Below are 23,946 nucleotides of genomic sequence, written 5' to 3'. Positions count from 1 at the left end.
GACCTGTGGATCTCTGTAGTTCCATCACTATACATTTATGAGCCACTTCATTTTCTATCACATAAGACCTCAATGCAAGACATAGAAGTTTGAGGTTTTAACACATTTTTAATTTTCTATACTTTATTTTCTGTGGTATTTCCCTCAGATTTCATCATAGTTCAACTATACAGTTCGGTTTAGAAAGTAAAGTCATTCCAGTTGGCTTTTTAACTTTAATTCCCACGTCAACCCTCACGCTTCAGTCACATTTCCACTCTCTAACTTGATACGAACTTGGCCCGTTTTGCATTTTTCTTCGCATGAGTGGAAGTTAATTGTGTAATTGCAGCGTGCGGCACACCTGCATGCATCCATTTGCACTTGTTGTTTCTCCAATCATGTGCTCAGGGTTCCCCTTTAATTTGTCACCTGCATGCATGTCATGGAGGGAGCACTGCTGGCCTAAGTCACATTATAATTAGCGTTTTCACTTTGTTTATGTTTTATCCTCTTTGCGGAGGAAATTCTAATTGGTTCTCCGTGGCGTTTTTGTCTTCCTCTTGGATGATATCATAAAATAAAGTGTCTCTCTGTGGATTGTTGGGCCTTGATGGCTTTTAGTTTGAATGCAAATTGCTTTGATCCTCAGCTCTTTGGGGAGACTCCCTTTGGTCCCTGCTGAGGTGATGGATGGGTGAGAGTGCTGTGAGTCCTGGGAGACTAGCTGGAGGGAAGCTGACAGAAGATTAAGCTTCACTTTTGCTGTTGGAGCTAATGGAGGCACTTGGCCACTCAAACTTCATCTCGCACAGCATTTAGCTCATTGTGGTTCTACTGTCAGCTCTTTGGCAAATCCCCCTCAGAACACTGCATGAAGTGTCTCTGTAAAGCTCCCATTTCCTTTATTCTGTCTGTGGTGATTGTAGACATAGAGTGGCCTGTCCATTAATTACAGGAGCTGTGTTTCCTCTCTTTTAGGTTTTATTCTATACACTGAATTAGTTGATCAAAGAGGGACCTCTTTTCTTTTCTTTTCAAGTTCATGATTCTCATCATCGCTTACCCCTGTGGTCTCTGCATGAAGACTGCGTATCACAAAGTAGATGAATAAAGCATGGCGAGAAGCACTGGGCCTAAATAATGGAAAGGTTATCACAAAATGGAGCATTCCTTGCATGTGGAGGACTGAATGAATGTTAAATTAAGATGTTTTTTTTTCCTCCTGTAAAAGTCGGCTTAGAAAAACACACATTTCAAAAATGTTTGAAATGTGTGTTTGACATCATAATCAGAGAAATGCAGTAGTGGCATTATCAGGGTCTGTGGTTATTAAAAAAATAGATAAAAATCACCCAACACTTTGCATGTAAACCAAAACATTTCATTTGACAGCCTTGCCAAAGAAACACTATGTCCACAGTGAAAGATGGTGGTGGCAGCATCATGCTTTGGGCTTAGTTGATCGAACTAAAAAAGTCAGTTTATGCCCCAAACCTTCAGGTGTTGTCTAAAAAGCTGAAGAAAGATTTTATTTTTCAGCATCATTATGAGTACAGCATGCTATAAAAGAAACAAAAAGATTCACCAGAATAAATACAATTACATTTTGAGATGGATCATCTAGGATGTAGGTCTCCTGAAATGGGGCCTGTTGGCATGAAATGTCATCAAAATCTGGGACATTTGGAGAAAGTGTGATAAAATATTAATGTGTGTGATTTTAGTTAACTCTTACCAAGGAAAACTGAATGCTTCATTTGGACACTTGTTTTGGTTTAAGGGTGTGTGTAAACCTGTCACAATAAGCAATAAGTCACTTAATTGCATCATAAATAAAGATTAGCTGGATAATTTCCATTTGGACAATAATCGTTAACAGATGTTGAAAATCTGGCATTTTGAAAATGCTATAAACATTTGACACCCATGTAAGAAGTTGTTAGTTTGCACTTTTTTTCCCCCAAGAGTCCAAACTGGGAATATTTCCTGTCCTTTCCTGTCTAAGCTGAATGATTGAAACTTTTGAAAACACAATTTTTGTTACAGAGACTTCATAATTCATTTTAATTATTGTTGTTTTGGTTGCTTTATTTATTTATTTGGGATATCTAAAAGATTTGCCAGTTCCAGTGATTACATTTATAGGTCTTTGAGAAGGTGTGCTTGCATTAACATACCGTTATTATTATTATATTAGTTGAAAATGGTCACAAAATGGCAATATTATCATCTATAGCAATAATTTCTGGAACAATTCATTGTCCAGCAAAATTTGTTACCATGAGAGGTGTGTGTGCACAAATGCAACTACATTATAGCTTATATTTAATTGTTTAAGTACTCCCTCGAAAGCGACTCGTTTTGTCACCCCAGTCGGTTTGGACAGAATTTATGTTCCATTTAATGTGTTTGAATGACTCACCATGGTGTTCCTCACAAAAAACCTGGTATTTAAAGCTCTTTTGAGGTTTATTTAGCTGGCCGTTGTTTCTATGTCCGACAACGAAGTGGCATAAGTCACTTAACACTGGGTGTAGCTATTTTAGGGTGCTGGGGAAGTTTCATCGAGTATCAGCAGTAAAGTTTCTCCCGGAGGCTGGCTTTCTAAGGTTACCAAACCTTTTAGTCACTACATAGAGTTCGGTATCAAATCCGGCATTTGCTTTTGGCTTTCGGTCTGTCCAATGTCCTCTCCTGCTCCCTTTCCATCACCTCGGACAGCCATCATGTCAGATCAGGAAGGAACAACACATCTATCAGCAAGTTACAGCTGCAATTCTACACCTTAAATCCTTAGAATTTCTCCTGTGTTTCAATTCAAATCGCAGCATCAGCAAAGAAAATCAATGAAAGGGCTCAAATATAGCCCAGAGCCTTTCTGATCGAGTCTCTTCCTTATTTAGCTGATCCTTGTCAGGAGATTAAACGGTTAAATTCTTGTTCTTCTCTTGAGAACTGGAATTGGATCGACTAACTGTTCTCGCTTTGTCTCTTTCTTCCCATCAGTCAGATAATTTGAGGTCTTATAATGGATCAGACTTACTATGATTGCTGAGTAGATGCAGATCTTTGATGGGAATGTAAATATTACGTGTTGGAGAGCTCGTCACAGTTAGCGCCGTTACCATTAACTTGTTCAGTTTCTCTCTTCAGTTACTATAGTTACTACTTGGTCATGTCCACTAAAAGCATTTTCTTCCTTTTCAGAAAAGCCGCATCCATCTCTTTATTTTTCCAAGCTGCCGTGCAAGAAGAAAGCAGCCTTTCACTGCATCTTTTTTTTTTTTTTTTCCTTTCTTTTTCCATGCAGCCGTCTTGTATTTTCTGCTTGGCTGCTTTAAGGAGAAGATGCCATAGTAGTGTACCATTCTTTGCTTATTGTCTCAGAGTTTACAACTAGGACATTTAGTCACGAGCTGATCAGGGATCGAGAGAGGGGATAATTCCCAGCCTCCCGCTCTGAAGCTGTATGCCTTTAAAGTACTGGGGATCTAGTAATTGCTGCTCCCACCTTTCCCTGTGACAGCCTGAAAAAGTCAGTTTATAGCGACGAACCGGGCCGATGTGCCCCCGTTAAGGAGCAAAGAGGTACTGGGAAGCATTTTGAGGGCATCCCGCAGCGTCTGAGTATAGAGTGGGGGAAATGGATCCTGTACGGTCTTCTCTGCTCTGTTTTGAACCGAGCCAAAGGCATTACATTTGTAATTAGCGTGACAGGAAACATTGCACGTTCTGTTAGCTCGGTGTGATCGGTTCTTCACATCCTGGGCAGCTCGCCGTCTCTCTCGCAGCTTTCACCCCCTCGACCAGATGAACCAGTTGGTGTCGCTTTACCGTGATCTATTTATTTTTTGTTTCTTTTTCCATTGTTTGTTTCCGTTAGATTTTATGCTGACTTTTGCAGTGTGTCGACAAGAGCTGGCCTGCAGCTCTGCCTCAACTCTCTTCAGTCAAACTGATAAATCAGCTCAGCTGGCTGACAAAGTAGACCAGCTTAGGCTGTAAATTAAACATTAGACACAAGATGCTTCCTGGGAACAATAACCACTCTGTTCTTTGCCTCTGTTTTATGGTTTTTGATATTAAATCATTCTACGATGAAATAACAGGAAATTACTGGCAGCGGAGTTATTTTACAGTCAATCTGTTGTAATGTATTTCAGCAGGATATTATTGTATATTGGATTACAGCTGGAAAACTAAAGGCTTTACACAATGTTATAGCATCAAGCAGAATTCAAATGTTTTTTTTTTTCAGTATGTGAATGTATTTTTGGCAGCAGCAGCACCAACACTATAAGTAGCCAAGTCTTGTTAAAACAAGCTGCATTACCGCTGCTTTATAAACTGAGGTTGATAAAAATGAATTTCTTTCAAGCTAGTTTCCTCTTTCATTTAGGGGTAATATCAAAATGACAGAATAGCCTGTCTTGTGTCTTACTGGCAACACTGGGTTACATTAGCATTGAAGAAACATGCGACATTTAAAAAAAAAAGGAACACTGAAAGACAAAATATGATTTGTTATAAGCCTGCAAAATGCATCGCAAACTCGTTATGGTAATATCATACACAATATACATATTGGGAAAAAACCGGCATGCTAATTGACATGTTATTGGCTAGCGTTCGCATAGCAGCCAATCCGGGAATGCCATTCATGCGGTAATGATGCTAAACTTAGCATTTGCCTCAGTGTTTCCCCATGGTCATCTGAGTAAAAATAAAAAGTATTTCACAACCTGTAAGTTGTTTGTGTGGCAGCATTTCGAGTACATGGTAATGAAAAGACAAAAAATCAGACAATAAATGAAGAATTTTAAGCAATGTGAGAAAATCGCTGTTAGCTGTAAGGCACAAGTTAGCGCCTGTTTCAGAGGACGGTATCTGCTCTACACTTTAGTTCTCCTCAGATTTTTTTAGAATTCAGTTCGAATTTATTAAAGCTATTATCCTATTTGTGTAAAGACACACAAAATATATTTTTAAATGCTTTTTGGTGTTAAAATGTAGAAGAAAAACCATAAAAAATGTCAAAGTTAAAACCTTGACTAGAATATTCTACATTGATTATACACTGCCTGGCCAAAAAAAAAGTCGCCACCTGGATTTAACTAAGCAAATAGGTACAAGCCTCCTATTGGATAAGTACTGCATAGGCGATTATCTTTCAGCTGGCAACAAGTTATTTAACCCCACCTGATGTAATGAGTAACTCCTCATTTCTTAAACAACCATGGCAAAAGACACATCCTGTGGTCGTGGAAAAGACGTTAGTCTGTTTAAGAAGGGTCAAATCATTGGCATGCATCAAGCAGAGAAAACATCTAAGGAGATTGCAGAAACTACTAGAATTGGGTTAAGAACTGTCCAACGCATCATTAAAAACTGGAAGGATGGTGGGGAACCATCGTCTTCCAGGAAGAAATGTGGTCGGAAAAAAATCCTGAATGATCGTGATCGGCGATTACTTAAACGTTTGGTCAAATCAAATCGAAGAAAAACAACAGCAGAACTCAGGAGTATGTTTAATTGTGAACGCAAAAGCATTTCCACACGCACAATGCGAAGGGAACTCAAGGGATTGGGATTGAACAGCTGTGTAGCTGTAAGAAAACCTCTAATCAGTAAGGCTAACCAGAAAAAAAGGCTTCAGTTTGCTAGGGAGCAGAAAGATTGGACTCTGGAGGAATGGAAGAGGGTCATGTGGTCTGATGAGTCCAGATTTACCCTGTTCCAGAGTGATGGGCGCATCAGGGTAAGAAGAGAGGCAGGTGAAGTGATGCACCCATCATGCCTAGTGCCTACTGTACAAGCCTGTGGGGGCAGTGCTATGATCTGGGGTTGCTGCAGTTGGTCAGGTCTAGGTTCAGCAACATTGTGTGCCCAAAGAATGAGGTCAGCTGACTACCTGAATATACTGAATGACCAGGTTATTCCATCAATGGATTTTGTCTTTCCAAATGGAACGGGCATATTCCAAGATGACAATGCCAGGATTCATCGGGCTCACATTGTGAAAGAGGGGTTCAGGGAGCATGAGACATCTTTTTCACACATGGATTGGCCACCACAGAGTCCAGACCTTAACCCCATTGAGAATCTTTGGGATGTGCTGGAGAAGGCTTTGCGCAGTGGTCAGACTCTCCCATCATCAATACAAGATCTTGGTGAAAGATTAATGCAACACTGGATGGAAATAAATCTTGTGACACTGCAGAAGCTTATTGAAACAATGCCACAGCGAATGCGGGCTGTAATCAAAGCTAAAGGCGGTCCAACAAAATATTAGAGAGTGTGACCATTTCTTTGGTGGCGACTGTTTTTTTTGGCCAGGCAGTGTATTAGTTATGGAAAAACAGTTTGATTTATATAACTTCTGTTTAGAAAAACTGGACTTCTCAAAGTTATAGTTCATCTCTATTTCTCAAGGTCACATTGTCGTGAAGCATCACATCTCATCAGCTAGATGTAGCTTTACAAACACAGTGCTTTGTCAGTGACTAAACTGAATTGGAATGCATTAATTTTTTTGCTAGATATCCATTAGATTGAAAAGACTGTACATAAATGGATTTAAGTAGAATAACATAAACTGAATTACTTTGTAGTTTTCATGAATTTGTTCATTTTTAGATTATAATTAGATTAAATTATAAAACATCTATACCTTTCCTGCATTGCATGAAGCAGTTGCTTCAGAAAGTAAGCTTGCCCTGCGCCCACTGCAATGCACTCATTGTGTCAGAGCTTCACTAATCTAACATGACAGTAAATAAAACATGAGCAAGTGAACTGTAAACATAATGGAACAAACAAAGACCAACTCAGTGTGACAGGAAAATGTATACACGTATTATTTATTGTTCTGGTTTAAATGATTACAGAGTATAAATTTACATGTAAATGATGAGTATTTAATTGTACTTTGCTGTGGATATAAAATACAGTAAGATAATGTCATTACATTCCACACCAAATTTGCTGTGATGCATTTTTATGTTTATGCAAGTCTAACATGAACAATGAGATAAATATTTGCAATCCGGTAACAATAGATGTTGTACCGATATACAAGAAGTTTTACTTATGAACTGCACATTTTTGAAATGAGGCTTTCAATGGATCAAATTACAGGTTTTTTAAACTTAATTAATAGGAAATTTACTTTAATTTATTTACATAAATTGGCCAGAGGTTGCAATTGGCCAATTTTCCATTGGGTGATTTTGATTGATGATCTACACTCCAATACATTTTTCGTTTTTTTTTTTTTTTTTTCAGATACATAAACTTTCATGTTTCTTTTTATAAGTCAAAGTCCTTAGAAACAAAATTATTCAAACTCACAACTGGAATGTCACTCAAATTTTCAGACAAATTAAACCATAAATTTATATAATCCTGGAAAAAGCCTGATTGGTAGATCTTCTTGACATGTTTCACAGTTGTAGATTGAAGCTGGTTGTTTGATAAATCCTAACTGCTCTATGTACGTCCAAAATTTTAGGGAAAATATTAAAAATTTCATGCTGATCAATGTCATTGCAAGCCTTCAGACTCCATCGCTGGACATCTCATCTGAAGTTGAGCTCAAATTTAATCATAACTTGCAGGAGATTTCGAAATGGAAAATTCAAGCATTTCTAAAATTTAGCATCGTTTCAGTCTGCGGCTACGAAAAATGTTTCCAGTTAAAGTGTTCCTGAAATTTTCCATCATGGTGCCACATAACTGAAGCTCTCCCAAGTCTCAGAGCTTATCTCCTTCAAAAAAAAAAAAAACCCTTTCATTTCCCTCGTTTACTTTCTACAAATCTTGGTTGTGCACCTACCACCTTCTATCTTTCTTCTCCCCCCCGTCTCCTCTCTCCGGTTTCCTCGCTCTCCCTTTGAGGATGGCGCGCGCCGACTGTTGGCTTGGATAGCACTTGATACAAAAGGGGGTTTGTTTCATGAAATGTTTCCTTTTTTAATGAGCGATGGTGTTTCGCTCATTTAATATTCCGCACCGATATCTCTCCGGGAGCTGACTGCGCTTCAAAGCAACTGCGTGGTTGTAAACGGGAGTGGGTGACGGGGGTGCTTCAGCAGCGGTAGTGGTTGAATGAAAGAGTTGGGGGTGAGAGGAGGGGGTGTTTCTTATAAAACACAAACACAGGTTTATTTATTCTCCCTGACATATAGCTAAGCTTCCAGCGAGCTGCAGCTCGGTGCAAAGCTCCTTAGTGCCCCCGCCCTGTGCAGGCAAACTAGGAAAATATGAGTGATAACAGGTCAGCTCATATTTCTCTCAGCGTGTCTCTCTGCTCCTTGTTTGGATCAACTTTACACACAATTTCTCAATATAAATAAGAGTTCAGTTGTTTACATATCAATACATATCCTGTTCTTCCACCTGAGACCTAGTTTTCTCCGTTAGTGGTGCATAAATTTATAAAAGCACATCACGTTGGAAAACTTTGATCTTTTTTTTAATGTATTTTTGTTCTCAAACTTTGCTCTAAGACAAATGGAGATGAGTGTGGAGGTGGCCTGCGGTGCAGAACCTATCCCATCACTTTGGTAATGTGGTAGACCGTGACACTCTCTGCCTAATACGGGGAGTTATTCAGCAGACTGGCACCCAGAACTCATATCCAGGTAAAATTTCTTCCACCGTGGATTTGTCACCCTTGCCATTCTCCCGCCAGTCTGTCTGACACGCTGTCACATTGGTCCATGGAACAAGATGTTTCAATTTCCCAGTGAAGCTTGAATAATTTACTATTGCCTTTGGCTTCGATTGAACTGCGTCTGAAATCCTCTTCTAATGTTGTTTTGTACTTAGAATGACCTCTGATTTTTAAGAAAGAAATGAAAAGTCGGAATCCCATCCTGTACATTGTTTGGCAAAGTTTGAGGATTTTTCTGCTTTCTCGCTTGCTTGTTATTTAATTATTATTTGAACCTTCATATAGATCCAGTTTGGAGTTAAAAATAGTGCAACAATCTGAACTTTGTGAATCTCCTGCTGACATCAGTTGAAGGTATCTTCCTGCGTCTACTCAACCACTTTTTTTAATGTTTCAGCTTTTATGCACCAAGCACCACACATCCAGCATACTATGCAAAACAAGGTGAAAAAATGCATTTTTTTATTTCTCATATTTAAAATAGAAGCACAATAAGCACTGTGTAACACAGACATTAGTAGAAAATATGCCCACTTACATATAGAAGTAGATTCAAAAAGTTCTGCTGCAATTTAATGCTAAATTGTATTAGAGACTGGCAGTCTGGAAAGCAGACGGTTCCAGCAGACATCATCCTGAACCGGGTGCAGCCTTGAGTTAATGTAATCAGTGCTTCAAGTAAAATGTTAATATTTCAAAGCAGTTGATAAGTTGTTATGTTTGCAATATTTTATCTTTTGCAAGGACAAATTCTTTTCTACTCCAGCGAAAGAATGTCAAAGTTGAGAGGTTTATACGAGGTGACTAATTCACTGTTTATCACCAAATATTAAATAGACAGGGATTATGCATAACATTATGACCACTGAAAATGTGCGAGAAGTTGTTTGCTTCTAAATTATGTGATTAGTAATTAGTTAGGATTTTAATTTGATATGCTGACCCACAACATCCTTTCATTGCTGTTGCCTCTTAGGACAATTTGCCATGCTTAGAAGCAAAATGGTTCAGGAAAGATTTGAAGAACACTACAATAAATTTAAGACGTTGACTTGGATTCCAAATTTCTCTAATCCAAATCCAGTTGGATGTCTCTGTTCAGATCTGGACAAACAGGTTTTGCATTTGGATGCACACACTTCCTGGTTGCACATCAAGGAAACTCCCTGAGTTTTACTTGAGAGGAGACAGTCATGTTTGGGTGTTGGATAATAAAATCTTAGTTGAAGGTCAAGGACAGATATAGGTTATAGTTGACCACAATCTTATTACCATCTGGCATTGACATTTTGTCTTGGCTACTTTGCTGCTTTTCCCTAAAGGTAAATATTTCAAATCCAGACTGGATGCATATGAAATGCCTACTCCGACCCCCCGTCCATTTCAGTCTACGTCTCCTCTTCACATTATGTCTTCCAGCTCAACAACTTCTGCCAGGGGTTTCCACATGGGAGCCTCTGCTCTGGCAGCAGCTTTCTTGGCTTTGGGGTTAGTGAGTAGAATGAACCAATCGGCAAACTGGAAAAGGGCTTTGATACCAGTAAAGAAATCACAAGGGGCCATTTTGTAGTTCACAGCAGTTGTAAGCTCAGCCATTCAACTTGCCAAATGTCACGTCAGGCCAGAGAGGCAGAGAGTTGGGGAGAGCTGAGAAACCACCCCCCATCCTTCAGCTACCCCTAAGGTTTTTTTGCCCTGTAATAAATGGGCAAACACCCACTCACCCATTAGCTCACGGTCTGGCAGGCGTTTCTGGAGTCTGTCTTTCTACCCCAGTTTTCTTCTGTCTTCACATAGGTAACATACAAATATTTACCTTTGAAGACTGGATATGCTGCTCTAAATTGTTCCCAGGACTCAGGAGCGTTTTGATCAGGACGATGAAACTCAGAAATCCGAACAAAAGCATTGCAAATGTGTCAGAGACTGATGAAGTCTCTGCTCTTTTGCAGCCTGCAGACTCATATCCCTCAGGGTTGAGTTTCAAATCTTTTTTCTGTATAGACCTAAGCATTGCATCGTCCTTTCCAAGTTGAATGGGGGTGAAATGGCGAGCAAAATAACAGCCAAAATATAAAAAAGAAGAGAAAAAAGAACTTGAGATGTAAGATTTACTTACATGCAGACCTTGCGGGGATGGGAGTGAACAGCAGTCACGCTGTTCTTGAATAAGGCTATGTTCCAGGGGTGAGTCTGCTTTGACTTGAAATAGTGTTTTTGGCTGACGTTCTGTTTAGGCACATTTGGGGCCTGCTCACTGGAAGAAAAGACTCAAGCAAGTAAAAGTTCATTCAATTTTTTACAGCTCATTAGGTCTTTTTTGTTTCCACACGGGAGGCCCCTGAACTCTTTAAAACCTCCCCACGTTCTCTATTAAATCTATCTTCAAGCAAATTAATGACTCATTGAATAATTGTGAGAATACTATTATGCATTAAATAAGTGAATTTGGAATGAAATGGGAAGTTCTTCTTGTCATATTAATTAAAGAATTCCTTATTCTGAGTGTTATGCTCCATTTTAAATCAAGTTAGTTGAAGTGAAGGCGTAACGGGGCACCTAGATCTGGATTTAGGAGGATATTGGCCTCTGGACTGGAGTAACTTTTTTTGGAACTTCTTTTACATATGCAAATTAGAATAGACAGATATATGTACATCTATTTTAATAGACATATCCTTAATCTTGGGAGATTGGTGATCAGCTTCAAACGTTTGAATATCAACCACCGGGACTTTTATCTGCCGTGAGAGAGTGCTGATTGACAGACCCGCCCACCAGATCATGTCTGCACTTGTGCGGTTAGCAATAGTCACTGCTGGCAACTTAGTGACTTTCTCACTGTATTTAGCAACTTTTCAGACCAAAAAATCGGTATTGGTCAAAATCGGAATCGACAGGTCAGGCTTTTACACGATTGGTGGCCAGCCAGAAAACTGCAACCAGTTAACTCCTAATCAAAATGACATTTGTGTTTGTTTAGTTTTCCTCACCTTTCCCATGTTGTTTTTACCAGCTGACTGTACAATGTACAGCCAAATTGATCTTTTTTTTTCTTCTTTTATAAAAAAAAAGAGGCTTAAGCAACAAGTGGTAGCACAGACCTATGCTGTTGAAGAAAACTTGGTCACTTTGGTGTGTCATTTCTATCATAAATTATGAATAGTATAGTATAAAATGTGGAAAGCACAACTTTTAAGAACATTGGCATTCCTTTGCTCACCGGTAAAGGCCGAATAGGACCTAGTGTCATACCTGATTGCGAGTAGATGAAATATACCAAAAATGAAGAAGGTTGTCATAATGTTTGATGGGTTTGGAGGTAAACGACTTACACTTTGTTGGAAAGGTCAAAGTGCCTGACCTTGCTCAACTGCGGCCTTACGGGTACCAAGAGAAAGAAAAATGTAGTAAAAGTGGTTGGCATGAAACTGCATTGCCAAGGGTGTGCTACATCTCTGCTGTTTGCGAGATTTAAAGAGACAACTCCTGTTTGAGTTGGTGATGCTCAAGAGACGGTCGTGCAAATGAGGGGAATGATTGTCGATGTCAGTGCTGGAGATTTTAATCCCATTGGCTTGTTTGTTGTTATGCTCGTGCAATTCTGGAGGAAGTTTTTCTGACCAGATTCCAGGTCAGTTTGTTGTGCGCTGCACTTTGCTGTCTCCCCCATCCTCTCTTTTCATTCTCACACTACTGATGCTTTGTGACTGCCGTCGGGTGTGTGTGTTTATTTTTTGCTGGGAAGACTCGGGAAAGGATGCACTGAGGCATAAACGCACATGTGTGTGTGGGCATGTGCTCGCGCATGACTGTGAGCACAAATGCACACGACTGCGCGCAGGCTCGAGGCCGAGGCAGCGCCGCGTTGCCGGCCCTGCTCCCCCCCCGATCCTGACCCACTTTCTTTTTCCCCCGCTCGTCACTCCCTCTTTAATTGCCGCGCAGCACACTGAGGCCATCTGCTCGGCTGAGGCCTGTCGCCATGGAGATGCTGGGAGGCTTTACGGATTTGCTGTGAACTGACCAACAGGGAAATGGAGGTCAGGGAATGGGGGGAGGGTGTTGGACAGTTGTAGGGGTCCTAGAGCTGTAGTGTTGACTTTGCACTAGTGCAGCTGAAACACACACAGAAGTACACCCAAAAGGCATCTTTTTTTATTATCATTATTTTATGAAATGTTAAATCCAGGAGCCCTGACAGATGTTTCCAAATTCCATCCCTTATTGTAGCCTGAAATGAAATTTAATAACACTGGGAGCAAGCTGCGAATTCCTGCACCAAAAGACTGAAAAGTTTCATTGCCAGCAATAATTTAATTGTCTGTATGTATGTGAAACTTCTTTGCGACTCTCAAGGACAAAACCCAGCTTCCTTAATGCCACCATTTACACCGCTTGGTTTTTGCCAACAGAACAGTTTTAGACAAAAGGCTATTTGTCTGTGTTAAGATTACAGTGTTGCCAGATGTATATTTAGCGTCATCTCATCTGCCTGCTCCAATCATGCTGAGCTGTGTTCCTTTATCCTTTCGAATGCCTTTGTATATTTTGCTGCTCGTGCCTATTTCCTTTTCAATGACACGCCTGAGTGGGGAAGCTAGGTTTCCAATTAACACTCAGGCGTATTTCATTGCCTTGGACTGCACCGTTAGGTCACCACACTTTCATCAAGCCTGTATTGTGTGTTGTTGAGGCAGCCAGATATTCCATTCCTGCTTTGCGTGATTATTTGAGCAAATAGCTAAATGTGGTATTTTACTCAGGGAGAATGTTTTCCTTAAATGTCTCTAATGGAGTCTGGGTATTGACCTCTTGGCACATGAGCAGCGCTGGGGTTTGGGAAACACTTTTTATATTTACTCCTCTTTTAAAGGTCAATATTGGTAGCTGTCATTTCTGAAGTGCCATTTATAGGTCAATACCTTATTAGTAATCAGGTGGAGTTTGGATCGATGCAACTCCTGTCCTGCCTGTGTCACCGAACTGCCAACATTACGACTTGCAAATTAATAGCTATTCCAATCGCCTGTGATACATTAAGAGAAAGCGAGGAGCTTAATGGTGCTCATTCAGGAAATGTTTTGGCTACTGATCAATTTAAATGCTCTAATTAGAGGTTTGTATTTCACTTTCCTTCTGTTCTGACAACAAATAAATACCATTGATTCCAAAATTGAGATTAACAGAATATAAGTTTATAATTTTTATGAATGAAAAAGATGTACCTGCTTTTATTTAATACAGAAAAGCAATGAGTATGTTCCTGCTCAATACAGTATAACATTTTATTACTAGTAGTGTACATTAGCTCACAAGACGAGACAAAACTGTTGGTTATGTAAGGTTGGGGCAAGATAAAATTTTAGAAATATATTTGGAACAATGTTCAGAAATCATTTAGTATCATTTAGTATCGGTTAGTTGAAGAGTTTTAGATTTTAAAGTACCAGTAATCTAACGCTGAAAGAAAGTACTGAGTTTATAATGTTAATGTTGTGGGCCAACAATGCCTTCATTAGCTTTAATCTTAAACCAACAACTCTAGAGGTACACTGGCTGCCATGGACCTGTGCTTGCAGATTTCTCAGTGGAACGTTAACTCCAAATTATTTGTGAAAAATTTGTCTATTCATGTATTTTTTTTTTTCATATAAAAAAAGAAAATGCAGCTTGAGAAACTGAAAATCAGTGCTGCTGCTCACGGTATTGGAGCGGCATTCACTTTACTTGCCGTTGATTGGCTGTATTCCAAAGACTTGAAATAAGAAAGAGCGTGAATGTTAGCTTCTCTGCTAGTTCTATGATGGCTTCCACTTCACATATTAATGAATAATAAGGTAAATTTGTTGTTTGGATGATTAAAATGGGCAGGTATAAGCAGGGGGTCACAAATGTTTGTAGATTTCAGCTGTAAAAAATGTACCCAGTAAGCACATTTGAATGGTACTTTAGTTTAAATATAAACCTTTTTCCAAAAAGTTTGTGACAGTATATCATCTGGGACACTGGTGGAGAGCTTACCTCAGCTTCATACTGAAAAGCTAAGAAACTGGAGAAGGCTGCTATTTTTGTGTGATGAATGAACTGCTAATATAGTCAACCTGTCATGGAAGCCAGACTAAACTATGATGGCAGGTGTCCACCTTTTCTGTGTGTTTCTGTGCTTATAGTGTGTTTCTTTTACTAGACTGCCTAACAGAAGTCAGGTTGTCAGAATACGCTGACTTTGATGCCGTCAACATCTGCATAGATGTCTCCGACAGCGTTTTATGTTCCTCCATCACCCACCGGTGATGGAGTAATACAGGAGGCAGTGACAGCGGAAAAGGTAGCCCTGTCAATTTAGACTCCAGTGAGCACTTGATCTCTGAGCTGCCTGAATGTACAGTCAGAGCTGAAGTTAACAAGACAATGTACCCAATACCTGTAATTGGACCGAGCCCCTTTTGGTACTTTGAAAAAAAAATAAAAAAATGGAGAGACCCGTCTGTCAGCTTGCACTTCAGTCAAGGTCGTGATGTTGCGAGCCGGGTGTGTTGTGTTCGCCACGGCGCCCTTGGTCCGATCACAGCTTAGCCAGCATCTGCTGTGCAGAGGTGGGGTGAAAAGGGCTGCACACTTCGGATGGTGCACTGGATTATGGTGCTTGGAGAGATTAATCAAATCGTATGATGCTTTGCAATAAAATGGTTACCAAGTTTACTTTCATCCAGGCGGTTTAGCCAACATTTTCACCTCAAGATGGTTTGAAGGGTATTTTCTGGGTCTCTGCTGTCACTGCCACAGGGACAGCACAAATATGGTTTGATAAATATGGGCTCAGGGACTGAACTGTCCTTCAGTCAGATTCTATCATGGAAATGCAATGTTGATCTGTTTCCTTTGGAGCTAGAAATTATCATAGCTTGAAGAACTTTGAGAGAGTTATATGAAATGAATAACTGCAGTATTTTTAGCTAAATTTAACAATGTATTACAAGTTGCAAAGGCTACAACTAGTGGGCTAAGATGGAGAGTTGACAGATGGCTCCCCTCTCCATCCAGGCAGATATCCAACACAGATATCCCCAAAACAACGTGGTCTCCAGCAGTAACACTTACTTACTGTAAACTAACAAGGTAGGGATTGGAACTGATGACATGTGGTAAAGCCAGAAAGATCTTGTGATATTTCATAGATAAATCAGATTTTCTGTGCATTTAGCATTTAAATGCATTTAAGACTATTCTAGTCTTAAATGCCCCTGAAATAGTTGTGCTGCTAAGACCTGTTGTGCCTTTGGGAAATTAAAATCATGAGTGTTCTTGTTAATTATCCACTATTACCTTCTTCGTCTTGAGAAAGCCTGTAATAAACAAGCTTTGGCTTGGATATGAGGAATTTGGCATTTGATTTAAACATACCATGATGAAGTTTTAATGTTAGAAGGTGTTGAAGTTATGTAGCCTTGGTGTTAATCACTGCAGTCACATGTTAGAACTGGAAAAACCAACTTAGCCAAACAAGTGTTTTGACACGCCTATGTTAGTAAAGTGTAAGTGATCATGTAAGTTCTAAATCATTTATGTTCTAAAAAAAAGTCTTAAATTCAACTTTGAGAAACCTCATTAAATGAAGTGGTACTTATTTTGGAGAGGTCATTGCACATCATAAACCTCTTGTGGACCAATTTTAACTTCAGTAACAAAGCAAGGGATGTCAAACTAAGGGGTGCAATGAGATTTTGCAGCATGAGATCTGCCGATATTTTGGTAATATTTCTTGTCAAAGTGACATCTATTTTGCATACAAGTGCTTTCACGTTATTATTGGCACTTGACTTCATTTAATGTAAGTTTAGGCTATTAGTGTAAGCTCAGTACACTAATACTGAGCTTAGAGGACACACCCCTCAGAGGTGTGTCCAAGCACCTCTGAGACTCTTATTTTAAAGCAAGAAAGCAGATTGAGACTTATTATTTGCCTCACTTGGTTACATGAGCACTGAAGATTCCTCTGACATTTAAAAAATGTTTGTTTGGGAACATTTTGAATATTTCATGCAAAAAAACATCCGAACAATATGTAAGGACTGTTGCTAAGTATTGCTAAAATCTCTTCTAATTCTTGGGAACCCATTATCATGTCTTGTAAGCTGGACGTTTTGTTTCATTTCATTTTAAAGGCGTCTTTTCAACCAAACACTGATTGGTTAACTTGCTTAGCAACAGCCCTCTCAAACAGGTACTTAGATTCACATAATCAAGCAAAGTGGTAGTTTTACAAGGCAAGCCAATAGTCTATCTCTGTATACAGATAACCCAAGAAAATCCCTAAAACACTGTTGTATTCATGTAAGCAAAAATTGTAAACACCAAGTTAGCAATTAATGAAAAAACTGTTGGTATAATTCCTGGTTTTGACATCATCCACCTGCAGAGTCTCGTCAGAATCAGTGTTGGTTGAAGGTGCTTATATTAACCGGCGCAACAAAAGTAAATGTTTCTCTTGGACAGCAGTAGAAGGAAGGGTTGTTCACTATTCAGGAGAAAGGCAATCAACTCAACCACTCAATGGAATATTTATTTATTTACCCTCCCGAAGCCACTTTGGTCTGCAAAATCCCCGGAGAGGAAAACGCATTAAGCCACATACTGTATTTACTTGTGTCTGCTTGATGCTGATGTACGAGGGCAGGCCAGAGATGGAGAATAGGAAATTGATCATCAGTGAACGAGTGTCAGGGGAATCTTGACATCCACAACCGTTTTTCACGCTTTGAGCTCAGAGAATCCCTGAGGCAGGGAGTTGCCACCTTCAGAGAATACAGCTACTTACTAAGTAGATTAGGACTTTGTTGTTAGTTCAGGCAGGCGCACTTCAGTGGTGTGCTGTGTTTGATTGTACAAGATAATTGACTCGCCGACATCCGAGTAGTGAACCCTACTACGTCTCCTGATGTGTTTTCACTCACAAATGAAGAGTAAGAGCATTCCCATGCAAGGTAAAAACAACAAAACATTCACTAAAGTTACAATCGCACTAAAAGAATGTGCGTGCAAATTATTTGGTTGAATTATTGACCTAAAAACCTTTGCACAACCGAATGATTTGCAACAGTGCATGCAGAAATCGCTGACCTTGAAGTTCTCTGCATTTACAGTTAGTCAACTTAAAAAAAAAAAAAGTCACAATTTTATTTGCATACATTGTCAGCTGGAAGACATTTTCTTTGTTTTAGAAACAGTGGAAATGGATTTTGGAATGGACCAGAAGTTCAAACATAATCACTACGGTTAATAGAAGTGGTAAGATGCCCTCAATAAAACTGGATCTTTAAATACCAACAGGAAGTGGTTCTATTTTAGAACAAAGGAAAACGGCAAAAGGCACAGCGCTGTATTAACAGCTGATTAAACACTGTGCTCCTAGAGAAACCTCATAGTCAGCCATTTGTTTGGCAGTATTCTTGGCAGATCTAGTAAATGGGACAGTCTAAGCACTAATCCCTTCAGCAAAAGTGTGTTTTATGTACTATGGACCCAGAGAATCTCTAACATTCATGAAAAAAGTCCTCAGGTGAATAGTTAAAAAACATTGAAGCTGAGGTTTTTATGGGATAAAATAAACTTAATTTTCCAGGCTGCATAAAAATAATATTGCGATTGATGTCTGGTGTTTGGAGGGTGAACATTTACTAGGTGTTTTTGAAGGGCCAACACCACACAAAGCTTTAGGCAAAGCTAATTATAAAGCATTAAGCATTGTATAATATTTACGCTTGAAAGACTACAAGGACCAATTTAATTTTTTACATAATTATATGTTCTATAACAACTTTTGATATTGTATTTATGTCTTGTTCTCTACTGTCCTTGTTTTATTTTGTTCCTGTATGTGAAGTTGTTGTGGAAAAAAGAGGCAGAACGAGAGGAGAGGAAATGGAACCGCTCCTTAGTCACTCTTCTCCCAGTATTGAGGCCTTAGTCCTCGTGCTCATTACTCTCTTTCCTGTCGAACTACTTTCAAATAAAGGCTACTAAAGCCAACAAAAATAATAATAATAACAATTACCCTTCAAAATAAGAGCATGAATATAATTGTTTAACTGCCTAAAGAAGTCATAGCAGTCAAAACCCAAAACTTCAACATAGACATTGAATTTTATTCAGCTGAAAGTTTACAAAACAGCCATATAAATTAGTGATAAAGAATTTATCTGGAAGTATTAGTGTAGGGGAAGCTAAGCTAATGTTTTCAGAGTTGGCAAAAACACTAAACAAAAATTTAGCTCAGCTATTAGCGCATTAGTGTGAAAACTTCTAGCATTGCTGTACACAAGAATGATATTTTTTTTAAATCCTGTTGTCAGAATGCATTTGGCAGTAATCAACAGAGAAGATTGTGCTTATTTACACGGAAATGGAGGTCGGAGGCGGTGCCAATGACCTTCCTGTTAGAATCATACCGAGACTCTAACGTGAAGCAAAACGTCCAACGGTTCACTCAAACCTCTATAATATTCTACTTGTTACTCATAAAGCTTTACTTCAATATTCCAAACTGTCCCCTTAGCTGAAAAATACATGAAAAAAATAATCTAGTTTAAATATACATGTAACATAAATTTAATCCATGATGGAAAGGATTTTTTTTTATATGCCTTTGATGCTCGGGTTTCCCACACACCTCAAACAAAGCTGTGATCTTATAAATCTGTCAAAATCTTAGTAGTGGATCAATGAAAACTACCATTAGAGGCTGTGTCATACTGTGAATTGAGGGTGTTTTTTAAGGGATAGAGAACAGGATCTCCCAGGCATGAATGAGCCCTTTGTGCTTCATGTGTGGACTCATTTGTTTGGCTCATCATGTAGAGACGGTATTGAATTTTATGTGGTGGATGTGAAAGTAGACTTTTATGAATAATGAGAGGATTACTGGCTTTGCTGTTTCATGATGATGCAAGTTTATTTTAATCCACACAATTGTCGACTATTTCTCTGTCTTTGCTGAGCCTAAAACGTGATCCCACAAGTTTCGGGGCTGAATGTGTCGACTGCTTCTCAGCTTGCCAAGTTATATTGTAAATCAAATTCGGTTCCCTTCTGATTTCTCTGGTTAAATTAAGGTATAATTAAAAATTTAAATCCTTCACTCTTAATTAATTCTTATGCTTTGCCTTTGTACAATTCCTGGAGTTGAAAATGAACATCATTGTGTTTTTCTTTTTTTTTCTTGGAAATGCAGCCATAGGCAGCAAGGAAGACTTTTTCAGCTAGTTAATTTAGAGGATTCATTAGATTTAGTTAATTAATATTCTTGGCTTGTTTCGTCTTTCAGATTATTCAGCGCCCTGGCTTCCACCTTAAATATATGATTAATATTTATGGAGACTGTCAAGAGCTGTCAGCCTCATATGAATCAACAAGGCTTCAAAACTGAAGAACCAACTGATGTGCTTATAAATCAAAGGGTTAGCAGGGAAAAATCCCACAAAGATGACTAAAAAGAATCCCATTAGAAATGTGTAACCTTTCTGCAGGCACACACTCGGTGATTTGTTAGCTAAAAGCTGTTTACGCTCCCTTCCTTTCTATTATATGTTTTAAATATTGGAGGAAATGAATATGTCAAAGAGAGTGAATGAGCCCAGGCAGCATGACCACAACTCATGCATTACAATGGAGATTGTGCAGGCTTCTCTTTCATGCAAATGCGCTTCCGACACATATACACAAACGTATGCGCACGCATCTGTGAGTTAGTACTGTAATTTCCAGTTCTCTGGAGCATCTTGCAGAAATATTTTTAGCAACAAGAAGCGCTCTGTTTGTCTAACACAATGTGTCAGGACGACGGCGCGTTAAAAGATTCAGTCAGATGGTCCTCAACAATTTGCCCAGAGCCTCTGCAGAAGGGATGCGTTTGTCGCCAGCACTGGGAGGGGGTCACGTGCTGACCCCATTGTCTGCACGAGTAAGTGCACTGCGCTGCATCAGTGTGTAGCTTCCCTGCACATAATGAGAGACTGACTTATCCCAGCGCTTATAGCTAATTGATTGATTTCTCTGGCACAAATACGCCAGACTGAAATTTTTCTTCTCATATCCGCTCAAGTCCATCAGAGAAGTAAAGGAGCAAGTTGAGAAATGAAAATGGACTCCTTCTTTGAGAACGGAAAGATTTAATATTTGTATGCCTGGAAAGGAACCGAGATGCTTTATTAGTCTTCGCCTTTCCACCCCCACTCTTGCCTCGGAGAAAGCTGCATGCAGTGCCGGGGAAAAGCACTTTGCAATAAGAAAAACACATGGCTCCTTTGTAAACACAGAGGTTAATGTCTTATTTACAAGCTGCAGCCTTGCGGTTGACACGTTTGCACAAATGCCTCACTGTCTTTTTCGAGTCGGCGCAGGCAAGGGTGATCGAAGACGAGCCGCCTTCTGTGCCATGTGTTACCGCTATGAGAGTCTGGTAGATCCCCTCTAAACTTTCAAAGCCTGCAGCTGACCTGCTTCCTTCCCTGGTACATTAACTCCAGCAGCCTTGCTGTTCCACAGGAGCAGATGTTGCCCGGAGAAAACAAAGCTAACAGTTCACAAGGTTAATCAGTCTCATCGAGAAGTCTGCCTCTGTTGCCAGGTGTGTCACCCTAAAGTTCACTTTGCCTCACTTTTGTTGCTGCTTTTTGACCCCAGTTTTTCACAGCAGGTAGATCTATTCAAGAGTCTGGTAGAATCTGTTTCAGGTGGAAAAGTGCACGCATGTTTCCAAATCATTCACTTTTCATATTTTGTCACGAACCTCAATGTATTTTATTAGGATTTGTTATGGATCGAAGCAAAGCAGCAAATTGAAAAGTTTAACTTTTCAAAGTCAATATGGCTGTAGGTCTTTTGGAGTATCTTACCTCTAATGATCCACACCAGAAATACAGACAGAAATTTTAGCTCTTTCTTCTTTTGTAAAATAGCTCAAGGTCAGCCCAATTGTAGAGAGAGTTTTTAATAACATCACATTTTAAGTATTGATATAGATTCCTACTTTGATTTAGTTCCCAACTTCTAAAACATTACTTTACTTTAATCTTAGCCATTCCATTGTCTCTTTGAACACTTTAAGGTCATCATTCTGCTCTAAGGAGAACCTCTATCCCAGTCTTAAGTATTCAGCAGCCTTTAATGAGTTTCAGTATAGCCTTGCATTAAGACTATCCACCTAATTGACCTGTGGCAAACTCACAAAGTTAGATTTCTCTGTAGAGGCCAATTTTGTGGATTGCATGGCTAATAGTTGTACTGCCAATAGATTTTTCCACTTGAGCTGTGGCTCTCTGTAGGTCTTCCAAAGTTAACATCAGAGTCTAGGGACTTCAATATTCGTACCATCTCTGTTTAGTCCGCTTTAATCAAACTCCAGTTAGTTTGGCTGGAAAGTCTGGTTCATTTGGGGAAGTGTGAATGTGCAATCAAACTCTGATGCGGACCAAAAAAGCAAACTCTGCTCCGCCTAAATACAGGGGTCTCAAACTCCAGTCCTCGAGGGCCGCTGTCCTACAGTTTTTAGATGTGCCATCCATCCATCCATCCATCTTCTTCCGCTTATCCGAGGTCGGGTCGCGGGGGTAGCAGCTTCAGAAGGGAGGCCCAGACTTCCCTCTCCCCAGCCACTTCTTCTAGCTCCTCCGGGGGAATCCCGAGGCGTTCCCAGGCCAGCCGAGAGACATAGTCCCTCCAGCGTGTCCTGGGTCTTCCCCGGGGCCTCCTCCCGGTGGGACGTGCCCGGAACACCTCACCAGGGAGGCGTCTAGGAGGCATCCTGACCAGATGCCCGAGCCACCTCAACTGGCTCCTCTCGATGTGAAGGAGCAGCGGCTCTACTCTGAGTCCCTCCCGGATGACTGAGCTTCTCACCCTATCTCTAAGGGAGAGCCCAGCCACCCTACGGAGAAAACCCATTTCGGCCGCTTGTATCCGCGATCTCGTTCTTTCGGTCATGACCCAAAGCTCATGACCATAGATGAGGGTGGGAACGTAGATCGACCGGTAAATCGAGAGCTTCGCTTTTTGGCTCAGCTCTCTCTTCACCACGACGGACCGGTACAGCGCCCGCTTGACAGCAGACGCTGCGCCAATCCGCCTGTCGATCTCCCGCTCCCTTCTTCCCCCATTCGTGAACAAGATCCCGAGATACTTAAACTCCTCCACTTGGGGCAGGACACCCCCCCTGACCCGGAGAAGGCACTCTACCCTTTTCCGGCTCAAGACCATGGCCTCGGATTTGGAGGCACTGATCCTCATCCCGGCCGCGTCACACTCGGCTGCGAACCGCTCCAGCGAGAGCTGCAGATCACGATCTGATGAAGCCAAAAGGACCACATCGTCTGCAAAAAGCAGAGATGAGATCCTAAGGCCACCAAATCGGATCCCCTCAACACCTTGGCTGCGCCTAGAAATTCTGTCCATGAAAGTGATGAACAGAATCGGTGACAAAGGGCAGCCCTGGCGGAGTCCAACTCTCACCGGAAACGAGCCCGACTTACTGCCGGCAATGCGGACCAGACTCTGACACCGGTCATACAGGGACCTGACAGCCCGTATCAAAGGGCCCGGTACCCCATACTCCCGGAGAACCCCCCACAGGGCTCCCCGAGGGACACGGTCGAACGCCTTCTCCAGGTCCACAAAACACATGTAGACTGGTTGGGCGAACTCCCATGCACCCTCCAGGACCCTGCCGAGGGTGTAGAGCTGGTCCAGCGTTCCACGACCAGGACGAAAACCACACTGCTCTTCCTGAATCCGAGGTTCGACTATCCGACGGACCCTCCTCTCCAGGACCCCTGAATAGACCTTGCCAGGGAGGCTTAAGAGTGTGACCCCTCTATAATTGGAGCACACCCTCCGGTCCCCCTTTTTGAACAGGGGGACCACCACCCCAGTCTGCCAATCCAGGGGAACTGCCCCCGATGTCCATGCGACATTGCAGAGTCGCGTCAACCAACACAACCCTACAACATCCAGAGCCTTAAGAAACTCCGGGCGGATCTCATCCACCCCCGGGGCCCTGCCACCGAGGAGCTTTTTAACCACCTCGGCGACCTCGTCCCCAGAGATTGGAGAGCCCAACCCAGAGTCCCCAGGCTCCGCTTCCTCAGTGGAAGGCATGTTGGTGGGATTGAGGAGGTCTTCGAAGTACTCTGCCCACCGGCCCACAACGTCCCGAGTAGAGGTCAGCAGCACACCATCCCCACTATAAACAGTGTTGGTGCTGCACCGCTTCCCCCCCCTGAGACGCCGGATGG

General features: G+C 40.8%; 1 protein-coding gene across 4 annotated transcripts in view; it reads left to right on the top strand.

Annotated features, from left to right (window-relative positions):
• nectin1b (nectin cell adhesion molecule 1b) overlaps window positions 1-23,946 on the top strand; it is a 232,721-nt gene that overhangs the window by 7,363 nt on the left and 201,412 nt on the right. The window lies entirely within an intron of this gene.

The sequence above is a fragment of the Xiphophorus hellerii genome, chromosome 18, assembly GCF_003331165.1.
Source record: "Xiphophorus hellerii strain 12219 chromosome 18, Xiphophorus_hellerii-4.1, whole genome shotgun sequence".
In the NCBI taxonomy this organism is placed as follows: Eukaryota; Metazoa; Chordata; class Actinopteri; order Cyprinodontiformes; family Poeciliidae; genus Xiphophorus; species Xiphophorus hellerii.
The sequence above is the reverse complement of the archived record's forward strand: the minus strand, read 5'-3'. Positions and strand labels throughout refer to the sequence as shown.